The sequence below is a fragment of the Ursus americanus genome, chromosome 21, assembly GCF_024610735.1.
Source record: "Ursus americanus isolate L20-20 chromosome 21, mUrsAme1.1.p, whole genome shotgun sequence".
NCBI lineage: Eukaryota > Metazoa > Chordata > Mammalia > Carnivora > Ursidae > Ursus > Ursus americanus.
Genome location: NC_142147.1, coordinates 23,578 through 41,781, shown reverse-complemented (window position 1 = coordinate 41,781; position 18,204 = coordinate 23,578). Strand labels below are relative to the sequence as shown.

The 18,204-nt window shown below is 50.0% G+C and overlaps 1 non-coding gene and 2 pseudogenes across 1 annotated transcript; all 3 read left to right on the top strand.

The window, feature by feature from the left end:
• Positions 1-946: 946 nt before the first annotated feature.
• Positions 947-1,049, top strand: LOC123776688 (U6 spliceosomal RNA). The gene has a single exon (XR_006775448.1). It is a non-coding gene; the product is annotated as a U6 spliceosomal RNA (small nuclear RNA).
• A 1,588-nt stretch (positions 1,050-2,637) lies between these two features.
• On the top strand, positions 2,638-4,551 carry LOC148108196 (transmembrane protein 91-like; annotated as a pseudogene).
• A 6,724-nt stretch (positions 4,552-11,275) lies between these two features.
• LOC123776639 (histo-blood group ABO system transferase 2-like) lies at positions 11,276-17,651 on the top strand (annotated as a pseudogene).
• The last annotated feature ends 553 nt before the right edge of the window (positions 17,652-18,204 follow it).

Genomic DNA, 18,204 nt, shown 5'->3' with positions numbered 1-18,204 from the left:
CAGGCAGAAACCACCAATCAGCGCTGCAATCAAAGTGGCCCCTCCAATTGGCGGTCAGAAGGGGTTTAATGGGGAGGAGCTTAGGGCCAGCTGTGTGTGTCAGTCATTGGCAGAACCCCACCCCCGTGGACGGTCCCGCCCCACCCCACGGGGATTGGCTACTCTGAGCGCAGTGTGTGTCTGTCAAGAAGCCCCAGCACGCAGGCGCAGTAGGGCAGTTTTTACACTGAAGTTGGTGAAGGCGGCGCAGGGCAGGAAACTGAGCAGAGTATCCTGCAGCCCAGGCTGATCCTAGCCCATTGAGCTGACCGCAGGTCTGTAGGGTGGACCTGGCCGTCCTGCGTCCTGACAAAGATTCTTTGTTCTGCCAGACTTTCAGGCTCTGGAAGGGTCTCTTAGGCCCATCTGTGCCCTTCTTTGTAAAATCCACCTTTAGCAATAGCTATATATGACCGTTGAGTACACAGTGAGTATCGCATTACATTCAGGGGACAGCTGTGTAATACAGTAATGTGTGACGATACAATGTATAGACGCCAGGTTTAAACCCAACAGATGGAAGAGTAAGTACATTAGAAAACCACTCGGAGGATTCTTTTTTTAAATTTATTTTTATTTTATTTTATTTTTTTTAGAGTGAGTGAGAGAGAGCAGGAGCGGGGTAGGGGGGCCGTGGTGAGGGGCAGAGGGAGAGAGAGAGAGAATCTTCAGCAGGCTCCATGCCCAGTGAGAAGCCTGGATTGGGGCTCAAGGTGGGGATCCACGCAGGGCTCCATCTCACCACCCTCAGATCATGACCTGAGCTGAAACCAAAAGACGAATGCTTAACTAACTGAGCAGTCAGGTGCTCCTACTCAGAGAATTCTTAAACTAAAAGTAGAAGTGGCATTTGTGAGTCAAAAGCATGTTTCAACAATATAGGTCTAAAAGTCATCAGAAGTAGCATGGGCTTTGGTAGCACATATACTAAAAGTGGAATGATACAGAGAAGATTAGCATGGTTCCTGCTCAAGGATGACATGCACATGTGTGAAGTGTTCCATATTTTAAAAAAAAGTCATCAGAAGTAAGAAGACATAAAAAAAAATCAAAGAAAAAAACCTGAAAAAAACATACAAGTATTTTGCATAAAAATAAAGCATCAAATATAAGTACAGAGGTGGGCCAGTTTAAGACCTACTGGCTTTCAGAAGATAACATGGGAAGAGTGTTTCTGGCTCTTACTAAGTTTTGATCACAAAAACATAACATGATTTCCTTGTACTCTAAGTATTCCTCCTAACTCTAGAATCCTGACTGAGGAAGGACCACCAGAGTCCAGGCAAAGCTGCCCTGCTAAGTGGACTGCTCCCCCTGCCGTCACGAAGGGCCCACAGAACTCTCGAGTTCCCACAAGAGTAGTGCTGGGTGGTGGTTTGGGAGTGGAGGGAACAGTGAGACAGTGGGGAGCTTCTAGAAATTGTGAGATCGTCTGTGTAGTGGCAGGTGTTGGGGTGTTGCTTCTTCCCGACCGGTCGGTGCATAGTTGCTGGTCCATCTTGTGCTGGAGCCTCTATGTGGTCTCTGTTGTTGGCGTCACTGCTCAAAGAAACAGGAGACTTTAAAAAGACAACTTCTTGTTCTTCAAGTGCTCACTGTTACCCTTAAAAGTAAAGCTGCTAGTTATTTTACCAGCAGAGATGGCTTTATCCTGGAATAGCAGAGAACTGCAATCCAGGACTAGTAAACCAGGGCAAAACCGCAGGCTAGTCCTCACAACAAAGGAGATGGCCGCTCCATTAGAGAGGTGAAGGGGGTTGGGGAAGGCCATTATAAACAAAAGTTCACTGGAGTAAAGGGAGTGACTTCTCATTGGCTGAGCTATGACCCTCTCTCATTGTCTGGGCTGTTGCTAGGAAACCACCCTTCCCCCCCCCCCCTGGGATAGTGAAGTTGGTAAATAGTATGCACTTGCAAGGTGGTCTCTTCCTGTTGGATAAGATACACTGCAGTAAAAGGACCCATTAAATAGCAGAACTAAAACAAAACTAAGACACCTTCAAAAAAAACTCCCCAAACTAAGACTTGGCAAGAAATAAGAAAAATTCAAAAGGATAATAACAGAAAGAAAAGAAGCACATGGAAAGGCATAATGTGCTCTTGAACAGAAATACTCATGTTATAAATACATCAGGTCTCCATATGTTAATGTATTCCAATAAAAATAACAATTTAATTTGTGGAATTTTTCAAGCTGGTTAAAAAGATTATGTGTAAAAATAAACTTGAATACCAAGGAAACTTGAAAATAATTAAGAGTAATGGGTGGGCTAGCCTGTATAACATTTCTTATAAACTTAATATTTAAACTGTTTGGTTAGGCAAAGGAGTATATAGTCTTATCAGTGTAATTTAATATAAAATCTAGAAGTAGGCACTGGGATGGTTAATTTTATGTGTCTTATGGGGGAACCAAGTGGAGGGTGCAGACCCCCAGTACCTAGGCCTGGGTCCCGGGGAGCGCAGAGCTCACTGAGTTCCATCACTGTGGGCTTCTGGGGCTCCAGGGTCTGTCGGGGACAGGTGTCAGTGCAGGGGCCGAGGAGGTCCTGACCTATGGCCACGGGAAGAAACCCCTCTGGGAGCCTCTCCTCAGCCATGGACAGCCCCCGTCTTCCAGAGCTCCAACAGCCTCTGCTGGCGGGTGTGGGCTGTGGGCCCCGCTTCTGGAAGCCTGCTGAGCCTGGGCTGGGGCCTCCCTTTTGAGAGACAGTCTTTGCACAGTCCCTGGGGGGTTGGCAGTCCCTATCACCATCTCTTCCCTCTGTGAACACTGGCCTGGGGAAGCCAGGGCCCCCTGACCTTGAGGATGCATCATTCGGTGACAGCGACTCAGACTGGGATGGGGGCAGCCTCTCTCCTCCCTCCTAGTGTTACAGGGGTGCAGGGGTCTTGTCTCACAGAGTCCAGGAATGAATCTTGCCAACACAAAAGGGTGAAGCGAAGTGAAAGTTTATTAAGTGAAGGTGAGAACAGAAAGGAAAGAAGAAAGCTTTCTGGAGTGAGAGGGGTCCTGAGTGGGTTGCCACTAAGGGCTTTTGTGGACAGTCTTTTATGGAAAATTGACCAGGAAGCTTGTGGCCTTGAGATTCTTGAGAAGGGTTGGTTGTACCCTTGTCTCTTGCTCCGCTCTGTCTCGGCATCTCCACCAGCCAGGAATAGTTTCAGAGCCTAGTCATGGGAGTCAGGGGCCTCGGGTCTCTCCCAACCTGTACCTTTGCCCCTTCCCTGCTCCCGGAACAGGACCCGGGGGCAGAAAGGGCTGCACTGGGATTGTGAGGAGTGACTGACCCTATTTTTTAATCAGTGGGGTTAGGGATAGCGCAAGTCCCCAAGGGATCTGGAAGCAAGGCTCTCAGGACCTTGAGGGTCAGCTGCTGCCAAGACAACCTTACTTCTGGTTTTCAATAAAACGAAAACATGAATGCACTAAGGCGGCCCTGAGTTCCCCGAGGAAGGTAATGCTCTGCGTGTTTCAAGTGTTCGTCCATGAGCTGCAAGCTGTAAGGAGATTTTATTTAAGCTACATTTCTTTTGCTTTTGTTTCCCACATCACCACCCCCACAACCACCTGATCACCTCAGCTCTGCTGTCTTCTCCACGCTGTGCTGTTTCTGGCCTGTAGTTCACCTTGCTTTCTGCCTGGCCTGGAAGGTCAGTCTGGGGGTAGGGCTGGGAGGCGGCTGGAAATAAAAGAGAAAAGTGCATTCAAAGCAAAAGCAAACAGGGAGGGCTGGGTGGCTCAACCAGTTAAGTGGCTGCCCGCAGCTCCGTGATCCCAGGGTTCTGCAAGGAGCCCTACCTGGGCTCTCTACCGAGCGGGGAACCTGCTTCTGCTTCTCCCTCTCCCTCTGCCAAGCGTGCTCTCTCTCGTAAATAAGTACAATCTTTAAAACGAAAGAAAACAAAACACAGGTGCTATGCCTGGGGGGAAACAAAGGTGGAGAGAAGGTTCTGTGAAGGGTAAAAATGAGGTGTGTTCCAGAGTTGTGGTTAAGAACCCAAGCTCAAATCCTAGGTCTCACACACTCCGTAAGATGTTTGGGCACGCCATTTAATCCTTGTGTCTCATTTTCCTCACCTGTAAAATTGGAGAAATTCCCCCCTCTGGGTCATCGTGAGGCTCAAATGAAGTATAACAGTACCATATAGTAATATATGTATTTTTATTAGATACCCGGTCTCCCTTGGACCCAGCTGTGCCCGACCCACGGTAGCTGCACTCGGGTTTTGGAATCTGTGCATGCGTACGTGGGTGTGCTGCTGTGGGAGGGGCTAGGGGAAGGGTCTGGGAATGTGGACAGCTGGGTGGGATGAGGGGCTGCTTGTGTCACCACTACCCAGGACCTCTATAGACCAACAAGTCTTGGGCTGGGGGGACGCCCAGGGGGCAGGGGCTGCATCTCCCCATGCCTTCCTCCTGGGGGTCCTTGCCATCAGGGGGGCCTGTGCACATACGCGGCCGCCCTGGTGACCCTGGCCACCTAGCTGCCCTCCAGAGAGCCGCCCTAGTTGCCTCTACTGCCCCCACTGTGAGTCAGGGCCCAGCACCCCCTGACGTCACTGTGCAGAGTGGAGAATCTGGGTGGATGAGGTCCTGGGATCAGCAACCCACTTCTTCCTGGCCACTGCAACATGAAGTTAAACTCCAGACACTCTCGCAGCCAAAATGAATGAATGAATGAATGAATGAATGAATGAATAAACACACACACACATACATACTATATATACAACCGCTATACGTGGTTCTATTTTTCTGGAGAATTCTGATGAATTTGGGTCCACCTGTATACAGTGACATGATCATTAAGTAAATGTCCAATTATTTGGGAAAAGATGCACTGTCGGGGGTTTGGGGAAACAGGCTGTGTCCTGAAAGGCTGGGAGAAGGGGTGTATCGGAACGATCTCTGTGAATATCATTTTGAGAATAGCCCTCAAGCTGTAACATCTGATGGGGTTGTGGAATCTCCGTGAGGTTCAGTGGGGTGGAGTCCGGAGCTGACAGCCAAGAAAGAATTCTTGAGGCATCTTTGGTGCAAAATGGTGGTTTATTAAAGCACGGGGACAGGACCCCATGGGCAGAAAGAGCTGATTGTGAGGGGTGGCTGATTATACTATGGGATTGGGGGAGGTAAGGAAAAAGGGAGGTTGAGAAAGTACTTTCATATGTTAAAGAAGATTCACAGGATACCTGAGGCCTTGCCTGTCAAGTTCAGGTTGTTTTTCCCCCCAGCAAGGCCTTAGCATTGAGATGGCTGGGAGTTTCCTGCAGGAACAGCACTATCCCACCCGGGAGTGGGGGGTGGGGGGAGGTCGCAGGGTGTAGGCCTCTGCTTGGCCTTCTGCTCCCTCATCACATCTACATACTTTCCAACCCAGAAATGCTAATTTTTAAGATTTAACCCAGTTATACCTCACGTGCAAGAAATGAAGTATGTTAAATTTTTTTTCCTGCAGTTTTTACAATAGCAAGAGATTTTATTTTTAAAATCAGTGTTCAGCTGAAGACAATTTGTTAAATTATGGTTCACTATTCCATAGTGTGGAATATTGTAAAACTTTAAAAATAAGTGGGGGTGTATTATATTCCAATAAAAAAATGGAAACCTAGTGAAATGGTTCAAGTGAATTTTTTTTTAAAGATTTTATTTATTTATTTGACAGAGAGAGCACGCACAAGCAGGGGGAGAGGCAGGCAGAGGGAGAGGGAGAAGCAGGCTCTGCGCTGAGCAGGGAGCCCGACGTGGGGCTCGATCCTAGTGACCCGAGCTGAAGGCAGACACTTAACCCACTGAGCCACCCAGGCGCCCCATCAAGTGAATTTTCAACACAGATTAATGTCTAAGTTATATATATATATATATATATATATATATATATATATATATATATATATATATATATGGCCCATTTGCTTTCCTTATTAGAATGAGAAAACCTTGATCAGCCAGAATGTGAGGGTCAAAGTGTCCAATTGTCTGCCAAATCTCCATCTGAACGTAAATCTGCACACATCAAAATATACTGTGTCACTAGGTTACTGTTCTTCTCCAGAGACACCTGGTCCCAGCACTGTTGTTACATTTCATATTTCTCAGGAATGGTGGAGCTGAAGGTGAGGCATTGTCAGTAACAGAAAAGCATCCAAGAGAAGACCGGAGCTTCACTCACCATTTTCAAAAATATTAGATGCATGTCCTTGGAAAAGTCACTTAATTTTTCTTTCTTTCTTTTCTCTTTCTTTCTTTCTTTCTTTCTTTCTTTCTTTCTTTCTTTCTTTCTTTCTGAGATTTTATTTTTTTGTATGGCGGGGGGTGGAGGAGCAGAGGGGGAGGGAAAGGGAGGGGGAAAGAATCCAGAGCAGACTCCGTTGCTGAGTTTGGAGGCTGTTGGGGAGCTCGACACTGGGTTGGATCTCACCACCCTGAGATCCTGACCCGAGCCGAAACCAAGAGTTGGACGCTTAACTGACTGTGCCACCCAGGCACCTCAAAAGTCAATTTTTTTAAAGTTGACCTCACAGATAAGACCAAACCTCACAGATAAGACCAAACTTGATTATAACAAAGCAGTGTTGAAAACATCTAATTTTGCACTGCTTTATATTCTGTCGTATGTCAGTTACATTTTACATAATACATCCATGCATTGCAATAACAATGTTGTCACATTCCCAGAAAGCAGCAGTTTTGAAGATCTTGTTTACACATGTGCCTCTTAACACGGTATTAATTCTATTACATTGTGGTAAAGCGTTCAGTCAATGCAACACCACTCCTATCAAATTACGTGGAAGCAGCATGCACAGAAACATTTTTAAATGTGCATTTAGCAATGTTTTATTTTCATTACAAGGTGAACACATACATTTCTTAAACTAACAAAGTTCTGAAATTTGTAAGCAAGTAGCAGTCATAGGAACAACTGTTATACCTGTATATGTAAATTCTGTTTAAATGTATTGCAGGTAATGCATATAAAGCTCTTTCAGTATGTTTGTTATGGTGAGATGAAGGTAAGGATGAGCAGAGAAGGTCAGGGTTGTGGTCCAGGTGTAGCGGTTAGGAGTTAGGGTAGAAAATTAGAGTTAGGTTTAAACATAACTGGTCCTCTTGCCATTTTGTTAATGTGCATTTTTATTAGGAAATCACCCATTTCCTCTAGGCTTCCTGGCCAATAGATTAGGATTTTCTAACTTGACCTTTAATTTCTACTCCCCATTTTTCGTCAGAATTGTTACAATTAATGAACAAATGTTGATACGTTATTATTTACTGAAGTCCATACTTATCCAGGTTCCCTCTGTTCTACCTTTTCTGGTTCCAGGATCCCATGAGGGCACCCCATGACATGTGGTCGTCATGTCTCTTTAGGCTCTGCTTGGCTGTGACTTGTCTTGTTTTGATGACCTGGATGGTGTTGAGAAGGACTGGTCAGGCATTTTGTACATAGACCTGCATTGGGATTTACTTTTTTTTCTCATGGTTAGACTGGGGTTGTGGTTTTCAGGGAAGCGGATCACAGAGGTAAAGTGCTCTGTCATCACTGTACAGCAAGGAACACTTGTCACTGTCTGTGTTAACCTTGGTCACCTGAGGCTGTGTTGGTCGGGCTTCCCCACCATGAAGTTACTTTCCCAGGTGCCTATGGTGTGTCCTCGTGAGCAGGAAGACACTGTGCGGAGCCCACACACTTTAGGAGAGGGAGTCAGCTGCACCTCCTTAATGGGTAGCTGAGTGTCTGTCTATATTTATTATTTGGAATTCTGTTAGAAGAGGTCTATTCAACCCCAATTGTAAAAACCTGTGTAATCTGTTAATAAAAATTACAACTGAGTAATTTAAAAGATCACATTGCCTTACTGAACAATTCATGAATTGGGCAGCATCCCATCTAGCAAATAGAAAGGACCTCCTTTGAGCTGCACGGAAGGAAAGGCTTTTAAAAGCAGACAGGGAATTGAAAAAAGGAAATCGTTAGCAAACAATGCATTGTTTAAGGCAGGGTTGCCCTCCTAAGGGGAAGAGAAGGGGCCATTCAGTACATATTCCAGGTTGACTGGTTAAAGTTTACTTGGAGGTGGGGGTGTGTGAAACTGCAGTTGGGTTAGGTGGTAAGACCTCGTTTGCTGACCTGGGTCTCTTAATGTTAAGTGACTCCATTTGGGGCCTGTGGTTTCTTTTTAACAAATCATTTATTTTTTACCAGTGTTTTCCATTGTCTCCTGTTTTCTGTGGACATCATTCCATCTTTGTGGGGTTTTCTCTGGTACTTCTTTACTTTCTGATACTTCAAGATTATCCTAGCTCCTATATTTACAGTCTCAGTCCTACTATTAGCAATATCTTAGAAGAGCTCTGGCTCCTTTTATTAGAGAATGTATTAAAGTCTTACCTGTGGGAACTGAATGTGCTCAGCAGACAACGGAAGGCAATACATGCATGTGTTCCAACCAATGTAAACACACCTAATTAAAGATGTCCATGTGGTGCTGTCTGTATCCGTACTGAGCCGAAGATGAGTTCATGCCGATGTCTCCAACCTGGTTGTATTGTGATATTCTTCCTTGGCTGATCTGTAACTTTCTACTCCAACAGTGACAAACTGGCTCTCACCACCTGCCATGTATTTAATTCACTGCCCCATTACAGATTACAGATGGGGAGTTTTCAGATCTGTTAGCTACCACCCTGATGGGAAAGAGCTTTTTCCTTTAGTCTACAGATTCCACTCGTTTCCAAAGTTTACTTAGGTCAGCATCTTCTGCCATACAACCTGCAGTGGGCGTTTTTTCATACATTTCCAGTACAGTTAGAGTCTTTGTCATTTTCTGTATCCCACTGAAGGGGCGGAAGAAATTTTGCTCATTTCAAGGTTCTTTCAGTTGGATTGGGAATTATGCATTGACATGAAACAGATTAACAGGAGGGAAAAAAACCCACAAAGTTTAATCAAGTACACATGATTAAATGACGAAGGCAGGCAGGTTTTATACTTTGTGGACAAAGAGAAAATAAATCTGTAAGAAATTCACAGAAGGAAAACAACCTTGGGAGCTTCAATTAGTAAGGAATTCTAAACAGAATTCAGGCTGGGGTAGTAAGTTAGTCAAAAGTAATAAGGGTTGATTATGCAGCCTTCTGGGCTCTAAATTTCCCGTCTCTGGTGATTAGGAAGTCTTTTCACCTCCTGGTACAGGGAGATCTTCATGTGCGGATAGATTTCCTGCTTCCAGGGGGACAGAGGAGGGTTTGAGCGTCCCTCTTACATAGGCTGTCTCTTAAGTAACTTCTATTTAAAATATCTATATGTCAAAGTGGCAGATTTGGGGCAGCCTGCCCTTGGCCTCTACACCACCTGTGACACTCCCACATCCTAAGTAACTTTATTTCAGCAGCTTATGATTTACTCTTGGGGATGTAAACATGTTTGTTTGTGTTTTTTAAAGATTTTCTTTTTATGTAATCTCCACACCCAGATGGGGCTTGAACTCACAACCTCAAGATCAGTAGTTGCATGCTCCACCGACTGAGCCAGCCAGGTGCCCCAAAATGTTTGAGTTTTGGCAAATGAATAATGGCAGGTATAAATCATTAAAATATGATGGAATTCACCCCTTGATCATTTTATCACCTCTAGTTTTGCCTTTTCCAGAATCTCCTACAAATGGGGTCACTCAGTGTGTAACTTTTTCAGACTGGATTCTTTGACTTAGAAAAATACGTGTAAAGTTCATCCATGTCATTGTGTGAGGGTGATGGTTCATTTCTTTTTATTGCTGAATAGATTAACAGGAGAAAAACAAGTCAAAGTTTAATATCATTCAAATGTCCTGTATTCATGGGAGATACCCAGGAAAACAGAGTAACCCCTTGAAGTGACCCAGCCCTCACTCTAAATGCCATCTTCAACTAAAGACCAAAAGATTGTAGGTGGTGGGAAGGCCAGTTAAGGGATGTTATCAGGTGAGCACAGTAAGTGAGGGAATGGTTGTTACACAGATTTAAGTCTGTGCTTTTTCTTTCAGTAAGAGTTTCTTGAGATTTAGTCATTCTGTTCCTGATACAGAGGGAGACAGGCCTACCAATGGAGCTTTCCTTTATCAGCGTACCTTTCACTCACCAAACAGCAACTTTTACCCAGTTGTCAGAGATTCTCCCATGTGTGCTGTTTCTTAAAATTAATCCACCCAAATAACCCTTGTGCCAAAGAGGCACATGTTGCCTGGCATATTCTGCTTCCTTCACACGGATGCACTCAGTTTGCTTATGGATTCATTACCGGAAGGACATCCTGGCTTCGTTAAGTTTGTAACCACTATGAATAGAGCTGCTGTGCATAGCTGCATGTTTTTGTTTGGAAATAGCTTTTCAAAGCAGTGGTCTAAATACTAGAAGTACAATTGTTGGACCTTAACGTGAGACTTATTTAGGTTTGGAGAAAAAGGCCAAACTGTCTTCTGAAGGGACGTTTGCTGCCATTCCTCACCTTCCAGCAGTTGGTATTCTTGTTTCTGGAGTTCAGCATTTGGGATGGGTGTGCAGTGCTGTCTCACTGTCGTTTACACTTGTTCTTTCCTAATGATGACGTCGAGCATATTTTTGTATGCTTATTCTGTGTCTGCATATCTTCTTTGTCCAGGCATTTTCAGACCCTTACCCGTTATCAGTTCAGATGTTTGTTTCCTTATTGTTCAGTTCTGATAGTTTTTTGTATATTTTGAATACAGATCTTTTACCAGATATATGTTTTGCAAATATTTCCTCCCAGTTTTTGGCTTGTCTTTTAGTTTCTGAGCAAGGTCTTTCACAGAGCAGAAGTTCTAATTTTAGGAAGTTCATGTTATCAGTTTTTTTTCTTTTGTGGATTGGCGTTTGGTGTTGTGTTAAAACTCATCACCACACCCAAGGTCATGTAGATTTTCTTTTGTGTTTTCTTTTTGACAGTTTAACATTTTAAATTCATCTACAATGTTGAATGAATTTTGGTGTAAGTTGTAAAGCTTGTGCCTGCATTTCACTTAATTCCGTATGGTTTCTAATTAATTGTTTCTATTTCTGGAGATGTCGGGGGTAATTGGACTCCATTTCAGTTTGAATTTTCAAAATGTAATGGATTCAGCTGGACTCCAGAAGGGACAGGTGCCTCCACTGAACTGAGCGCACCGGCCCTGCACCGCCCCCACCGCCCGCAGGGGGCGCCCGAGTCCTACTCCGCGACTCCCGCGGGGCATGCGCTTTCCAGGAGCTGAGGGGCGTTCCAAGTCCTCAGGACCCTCTGTGCTGACGCCCAGGCCCCGGGAGGACGTGGGGCCTCATCCACGGTCAGGAGCCCGGCCTCCTCAGGACCCGCTGTGGAGACTTCGGGAGGACGTGGGGCCGCGTCCACGCGGACAGGACCCGCAGTGGAGGACGTGTTTCCGCGTCCACACCGACAGGACCCGCAGTGGAGGACGTGGGTGCGCGTCCACACCGACAGGAGCTTGGCCTCCTCAGGATCCGCTGTGGAGACTTCGGGAGGACATGGGGCCGCGTCCACGCGGACAGGACCCGCAGTGGAGGACGTGTTTCCGCGTCCACACCGACAGGACCCGCAGTGGAGGACATGGAGCGGTGTCCACACCCACAGAACCCGGGTCTCCTCAGGACCCGCCGCGGGAGGAGAAGGTGAGGAGAAGCTGCCTGAGCGGGGACTGCCGAGGGCTCCGTGCTCACAGGACCCCGCGGAGGAGGGGCGCGCTGTGTAGACGGTGGGGTTTCCGTGGTTTGTGTGCGGTGCCGTGGGGTCCCTGGCGGGGCTGTGCGCGGGGCTGTGGGGTCTCCCCTCTCTGGGCCCGGATCCGCTGGGCTGGTCCGCGGGTCCGTGTTTACGCGCACACGGATCCGGTTCCGGGGGCTCCGCAGGCAGTCTGCAGTCAGGGAGCCTCTGGCCGCCTGGTGCTCCTGCTCCCCCGGCCTCGGCCCCGCAGGGTCCGCCCCGCGTCCACACCCGGTCCGGGCTGTCGGTTCGGTGTCTGGAGGTTCGGTAGCGACGGCGCGCGCTCTGCAGACAGACGGCTGTGGGGAGAGCAGGTGTTCTCACGGCGTCGGTTCTTCCCGAGCGCAGAGTGTCTTCCGGTCTCCCCCTGCCGCCCTCGACGTCTGTCGTCCGTATCTCACGGGTGTCCGTCTGTTGTCGGTGTCTCCCGGGTGTCCGAGGACAGGGCTGTCTGTCTCCCTCGACGTCTGTCGTCGGTGTCTCCCGGGTGTCCGAGGACAGGGATGACCTCTCCCTCGACGTCTGTCCTCGGTGTCTCCCGGGTGTCCGAGGACAGGGCTGACTGTCTCTCTCGACGTCTGTCGTCGGTGTCTCCCGGGTGTCTGAGAGCAGGGCTGTCCGCCTCCCTCCACGTCTGTCGTCGGTGTCTCAGGGGTGTCCGAGGACAGGGCTGTCCGCCTCCCTCCACGTCTGTCGTCGGTGTCTCCGGGTGTCCGAGGACAGGGCTGACTGTCTCCCTCGACGTCTGTCGTCGGTGTCTCCCGGGTGTCCGAGGACAGGGCTGTCCGCCTCCCTCCACGTCTGTCGTCGGTGTCTCAGGGGTGTCCGAGGACAGGGCTGTCCGCCTCCCTCCACGTCTGTCGTCGGTGTCTCACGGGTGTCCAAGGACAGGGCTGTCCGTCTCCCTCGACGTCTGTCGTCGGTGTCTCCCGGGTGTCTGTCTGTCGTCAGTGTCTCCCGGGTGTCCGAGGGCAGGGCTGACCGTCTCCCTCAACGTCTGTCGTCGGTGTCTCACGGGTGTCCGAGGACAGGGCTGTCCGTCTCCCTTGATGTCTGTCGTTGGTGTCTCACGGGTGTCTGTCATCGGTGTCTCCCGGGTGTCCAAGGACAGGGCTGTCCGTCTCCCTTGACGTCTGTCGTTGGTGTCTCCCGGGTGTCTGTCATCGGTGTCTCCCGGGTGTCCGAGGACAGGGCTGTCCGCCTCCCTCCATGTCTGTCGTCGGTGTCTCAGGGGTGTCCAAGGACAAGGCTGACTGTCTCCCTTGACGTCTGTTGTCGGTGTCTTATAGGTGTCCGTCTGTCAGCGGTGTCTCACGGGTGTCTGAGAGCAGGGCTGTCCGTCTCCCTGGATGTCTGTCATCGGTGTCTCACGGGTGTCCGAGAGCAGGGCTGTCCCCTGTTCAGCATTTCATGGAGGAGGAGGAGGAAGTTGGGAGGGTTGTTCTGGAGAAAAGCAGGGTTCGGGGTGATGGAGGGTTCTCACCCACTGAGCTGCAGGGGTGGTGACTTCTTGGAGGAAGTATAACCGCGTCTTCCCCTTTGGGGCCTGTGACTGATCAGTCTCTGCTGTGAAGCTTCTAATGTGGGGTCTGTAATGGACAGTTGTTCGTGTAATTGACACTGAGCGGTTGGCTTCCCCGCCCAGCGCCCCTTCTGGCGACCCTAGTCCACTTGACTGAGCCTTCCCTTCATGCATTTTCACAGTTCTAACCGGTTTTTGGTGGAACGTTGTGGAAAATTCGAATTCCATATCCTGCTGCTTCTCTTGCACCCGAGACACAGGGGCCCCCGATGTCATCCTCCCATGAGTCTCTTGCTAACCTGTGGCCTCCTGCACTGGTGAGTGGCCTCTCCGCAGTGGGCGAACCGGGTCTGGGAGGACTTGGCCTCCATCAGGAAGCTTGATGTGGTCTCTGCTCCTGTGACCTGGTGCTGACCTGGTTGTTTGTAAGAGTACTTGACGCTGCGGTGATTTCAAGGTGCAGTGAACCTGTCACAGCGGCACAAATACGCTTTATCTCCACACTCGGACTCCCCAGCTGTCGTTTCTTTACCACATTTGCCACTTCACACGGGATACTTCAGTGCGTTTTACCCCGAACAGGGACACGCTCCTGCGGAACCACCACATAGCCCTGAACGAGGAAATCACCGCTGTTTCCATATTATAATCCAGACCACAGGCCCACTTGAACTGTCGCCACCTGCCCCACTGTCTGAAATGTCCTGCTCCATTCGGATCCAGTTTTTTTTCTTCCGGAACTGCTCCCGAGACTTTCCCGTATTTGCACAACCCTGATGGATTTAGGAGCACAGATGGCTCCAATCTGGGTGGCCTGTCTGGATGGCTTATGTCACTTGGGCTGTTTTCAGTGTCCGTCCACGTGGTGACATGCATCAGTCCTTCATGTTTTCACTGTGACTAAACATACTAACATTTACCACTTAAAACATTTCAGGTTCACAGTTCTCTGGCCTTAGGTGAGTTCACATGGTTGTACACCATTCTCTAGAACTTTTCTTTCTCCCCGAGGAAGACTGTATGCATGAAACACTAACTCCCCATTCCCCTTTCCTCTCAGCCCTGCAGCCACGTTCAACTTTCTGTCTCTAGACACCTCATACAGGTGGAATCATACAGTGTCTGTCCTTCTGTGAAAGCCAGCATCCTGTCCTTGTTCCTGATTTCAGAGTAGAGCTGTCAGTTTTCAGACTTGAGCATGGTGTTTGCTATAGATTTATTGAAAAAGATTACCCCTTATTCCTGCTTTCAGGAGTGTTTATATCAGCAACAGACATTGGATTTTGGTTAGAACCTTTTCTGCATCAATTAATATGACCACTTGTTTTTATTTAAAAATTTATTGCGGAGTATAACATTGCTTGGTTTCGCTATATTGAACAACCTTTGAGATGTTTGTGAAGAGACACTTACGATGCACAATATATTTAAGAGCTCTTGGTTTTGCAATTTTTCTGATCAGGCTTCTTACATTTATTTTAAGACAGGTGTAGGGATGTATTTGCTGATTTTGTGATGATTTCATTGGGGTTGGTATGAGTGGTTAGCATTGGTGTTAGGGGTTAGGGTTATGGTTGGGTTAGGGTTAGGGGTCTCCCTGTCCTCTTCCGCACAGAGCCCATTCTCCTCCAGTAACCAGACTGATCTTTTCGACACATAACATTTGGGCCTCTCTGGGGTCTGCTCCCCTCCTGCCCATCCTCTCCAGCCTCACCCCTCCCACCACGGCCTGCCCCTCTGTGGGCCACCCAGAGGTATGATTGTCCCACATGTGCCTCAGGCCTGAGTCCAAGACTTTGCATTCACTGTGCCCTCTGCCAGGAGCAGTCTTCTCTCCCCCTGCTTCATGTTTGGCTTGTTTCCCCATTGGCTGGGCCCCGAATTGCCCCGTGATGACCTGACTCATGTCTGCTGGTTGAATGTGCCTGTCCTCTATTTAAATATAGTGCCCGCCTTCCCGATGTGAGCAATTTGCTAACCTGCCAGTGATGGGGCAGGTGTAAGGATGTAGCCTTAGTGTCTGTATAAAAAAATCAGTCTCAGAGGGGCTCACCACACTTGTCTGATGATGGGGGAGCTGCTGTCCCTATGGTGGGGAGCAGGTAGTCCCCTCAAAGGGGGACCAGCCATGTGAGGTGGTTGGACAAGACTCCCAACTTCTTATCTGGGGAGATGTAGACCTGGACCTGGAAGCTTACACCCTTGGATTCAAGGCTGGGGCCTAAGCAAGCTCCTTCTTCTTCCAGAGGTCCTCTTTCCCCTTCCCTGACCATGGGCTGGACCTGATTCCTGACCTGGGGGAGTTCGAGGGTGACCCCTCCTAGGAATACCAGGGGTTTACTGAGGACCTTGTCAGCAGGATGCCCAGTAGCCTTGAAGGGAGGACCCTACAGGAGGTGGAGACAGCTCTGTGGGGGCCGGTGACATCCCACTCAAAACAAAATGGGGCCGGTGGCCGGCCCTGCTGGTTCTACCCAGACTGTAGGGCATAGAAACAAGGGCTGTGCCCAAGGTGCTCTGCTCCTGGCAGGTGGGGACAGGACCTGGGGGTTTGCCCGGGAGCTCAGCACAGGGGGAGTGTTCCTGGCTCCAGCATGCTAGAGCCTGTGTGGGGCTGCATGGGCTTCCAACCTCTTAAGCCTTAGGCACCCCTTTGTAAGATGGGGTGCTGATGGCCCCCATCTCTGGGAGCAGAAGGTAGGGAGGCCCCATGGGCAGACTCACTTAGGAGAGGCCAGGAGAGTGGCTGTTGCTTAAAGCAGCCCAGGGCCTGCCGCCTTGAAGAAGGTACACAGGTCTATGGCCCTCAGCTTCAGGGTCCTGCTGCCAGCCTCTGGCAGTGACCCTCCTCTCACCCTGTCCCCGTAGCTATGTGGTCTTCCTGGAGCTGGTCCTGCAGACGGCGAAGAAGCACTTCATGGTGGGACACAGGGTCACCTACTAGGTCTTCACTGACCAGCTGGCTGCTGTGCCTGTGTGCTCCTCTGTGAGGGCTGGAGGGCGGTGGTCCTTATGGTGGACACAGTGTCACCTAGTATGTCTTCACTGACCAGCTGGCTGCTGTGCCTTGTGCTCCTCTGTGAGGGACGGAGGGCAGTGGTCCTTATGGTGGACACAACGTCACCTAGTACATCTTCAGCGATCAGCCAGCTGCCGTACCCGTGTGCCCCTCCGTGAGGGCCAGTAAGTGGTGCTCCTCAAGGTCCGCGGTGCCTCATGGCAGACACAGGGTCACCTAGTACGTCTTCACCAACCACCAGCTGCTGGGCCTCTGTGCCCCTCTGGGAAGGCCGGAGGGTGGTGCTCCTCATGGCGGACACAGGGTCACCTAGTACGTCTTCACCAACCACCAGCTGCCGGGCCCCTGTGCCCCTCTGGGAAGGCCGGAGGGTGGTGCTCCTCATGGTGGACACAGGGTCACCTAGTACATCTTCACGAACCACCAGCTGCCGGGCCTGTGTGCCTCTCCGGGAAGGCTGGAGGGTGGTGCTCCTCATGGCGGACACAGGGTCACCTAGTACGTCTTCACCAACCACCAGCTGCCAGGCCCCTGTGCCCCTCTGGGAAGGCCGGAGGGTGGTGCTCCTCATGGCGGACACAGGGTCACCTAGTACGTCTTCACGAACCACCAGCTGCCGGGCCTGTGTGCCTCTCCAGGAAGGCTGGAGGGTGGTGGTCCTCGAGGTCTGCGGTGCCCCGTGCTGGCAGGAGGCATCCATGCAGCACATGGTGATGATCAGCCACTTCTGTGAGCAGCGCTTCCTCCGTGAGGTGGATGACCTGGTGTGCGCGGATGTGGACATGAAGTTCCGCGACCATGTGGGTGTGGAGATCCTGTCCCCCCCTTTGTCACTTTGTACCCCAGTTTCTACTGGGTGGACAATGAGAACTTCAGCTACGCGCGCCGGCCGCAGTCCCAGGCCCACATCCCCAGGCACCAGGGCAACTTTTACTATATGGGGGCCTTTTTGGGGGGGGTCAGTGGTGGAGGTTCACTGACTGACATTGGCCTGTCACCAGGCAATGGGGGTCGACCTGGCCAATGGCATGGAGGCCATGTGGCCTGACAAGAGCCACCTGAACCACAAGCCCACCAAGCCCCGGAGGCCACATGGAACCTGAGGCTGCTGGGCTGTCCTCCCCCCACCCCAGTCCTGAAGATGCTGAGATTTGGGCAGTCCCCAAGAATCACCAGGACATCCAGAACGCATGAGGGGCTCGCCCCGTCTCCGTCAGGGTGGCCTCTCTGAGCGGAGCCATAAGAGCAGATTCCTTCTTCTGTCCCCTCAACTGTGGAGTCCAGCACTGCCCGCTCGGGCATGTCTAGGGCCCCTAGCTGCCCCCATGCACAGGAGGCCTGCCTGGGGCACAAGTTCCTTTCTTTGTGGTCAGTGCATTTTGATCATTTGTGGGTCATTTGCAGCTGCGAACGGCTCCAGTTTTATGTCGAATGTTTTTCTGTGTCAATGCTGAGCAACCATCTTTAAAAAGAACAATTGAGGGAAAAGGTTTTCTCCCCGGTTCTAAACAGACATCGCCTGGTGGGCTGGGAGCGGCCCTGCAGCAGCCTTGGAGCCAGAATGGGCCCTGGCTGGGTCTTCCTCCCAGTCCCTGCACCTCGCGGCAGCCATGGGCCTTCAGGGTCAGGGGTGCGCCGAGCCACCTCTCAGACCCCCAGTCCCCTGACCACCAGAGGCTGTGACCGCTAGCACGGCCTCCAGGAGCATGGAGCCCTCTGGGTTATTTCTGGTTCCTGCCTTGGTTTTAAATGGCTATTTCTGTGCTGGTGTTTGTGAGATGTGGGCACTGGCTCTGTCTGGATGCGCGTCCTGTTGGGATCCCTCAGTGCCCACTGGAGGGTTTGCACTTGTGGATTCTCTC